Genomic DNA, 1560 nt, shown 5'->3' with positions numbered 1-1560 from the left:
CCAGGAGAGGCAGCGCTCCCAAAACTCAGCGTTTTTCTCCAAAAGCAGCGCCGGATCCTCCCCCAGTGCCAGCCCCGCTGTTCCAGACGCAATTCTGGTTCTTTTCCTCTTTAAAAATCACTTTTCGTGTTTTGGAGCAACTCGTCCCAAAGCGCGGCTCATTTTGGGGCAAGGAGTGCCAGGAGAGGCAGCGCTCCCAAAACTCAGCGTTTTTCTCCAAAAGCAGCGCCGGATCCTCCCCCAGTCCCAGCTGTGCTGTTCCAGATGCAATTCCGCTTCTTTTCCTCTTCAAAAATCTCTTTTCGTGTTTTGGAGCGACTCATCCCAAAGCGCGGCTCATTTTGGGGTGAGCAGTGAGACGAGACAGAGGCAGCGCTCCCAAAACTCAGCGTTTTTCTCCAAAAGCAGCGCCGGATCCTCCCCCAGTCCCAACTCCTCTGTCCAGATGCAATTCTGGTTATTTTCCTCTTTAAAAATCACTTTTCGTGTTTTGGAGCGACTCATCCCAAAGCGCGGCTCATTTTGGGGCGAGGAGTGCCAGGAGAGGCAGCGCTCCCAAATCTCAGTGTTTTTCTCCAAACTGCCCCAAAAGCAGCGCTGGATCCTCCCCCAGTCCCAACTCCTCTGTCCAGATGAAATTCTGTTTATTTTCCTCTTTAAAAATCACTTTTCGTGTTTTGGAGCGACTCGTCCCAAAGCGCGGCTCATTTTGGGGTGAGCAGTGAGACGAGACAGAGGCAGTGCCCCAAATCTCAGCGTTTTTCCCCAAACTGCCCCAAAAGCAGCGCCGGATCCTCCCCCACGCTGTTCCAGCTGAAATTTTCATTATTTCAAATATTTAAATCTCTTTCCGCCTTCTGGAGGTAACTCAGCCCAAAGCGGGCTCCTTTTTGGGGGCGAAGAGAAGCAAAAGAGAGGAGAAAGTGGCAGCGCCCCCAAATCTCAGCGGTTTTCTCCAAACTGCCCCAAAAGCGGCGCTGGCAGCTCCCCCAGCCTGTTGTTCCGGCTGAAATTTGGGTGATTTTCGGTTTTTAAATCTCTTCCAGAGAACGGAGGTAAAAGGAGCCCAAAGTCCGGGTCCTTTTAGGGGCAAGGAGTGCCAGGAGAGGCAGCGCCCCCCAAATCTCAGCGGTTTTCTCCAAACCGCCCCAAAAGCGGCGCTGGATCCTCCCCCAGTCCCAGCTCGGCTGTTCCAGATGAAATTTTCGTGATTTTCCTCTTTTAAAATCTCCTTTTTTTGGTCTTCTGGCGCAGCTCGGCCCAAAGCGCAGCTTCTTTTTGGGGTGAGGAGCGAGCAGGGCAAGGAGCGACAGGAGACACCGAGGCAGCGCCCCCAAATCTCAGCGGTTTTTCCTCAAAATTGCCCCAAAAGCGGCGCTGGATCCTCCCCCGGGCTGTTCCGGCTGAAATTCTGCTTCTTTCCCTCTCTAAAAATCTGTTTTCCGCCCAAAACTCAGCTCTTTTCGGGGTGAGGAGTGACGGGACAGAGGCAGCGCCCCCAAATCTCAGCGTTTTTCTCCAAACCGCCCCAAAAGCAGCAGCGGATCCTCCCCCAGTCCC

At 53.5% G+C, this 1560-nt stretch overlaps 1 protein-coding gene across 1 annotated transcript in view; it reads left to right on the top strand.

Moving 5' to 3' along the window:
• Positions 1-1560, top strand: part of HOXB9 (homeobox B9) — a 25470-nt gene that overhangs the window by 6535 nt on the left and 17375 nt on the right. The gene's annotated exons all lie outside the window — the stretch shown is intronic.

The sequence above is a fragment of the Geospiza fortis genome, unplaced genomic scaffold, assembly GCF_000277835.1.
Source record: "Geospiza fortis unplaced genomic scaffold, GeoFor_1.0 scaffold1181, whole genome shotgun sequence".
NCBI classification, from domain to species: Eukaryota; Metazoa; Chordata; class Aves; order Passeriformes; family Thraupidae; genus Geospiza; species Geospiza fortis.
The sequence above is the reverse complement of the archived record's forward strand: the minus strand, read 5'-3'. Positions and strand labels throughout refer to the sequence as shown.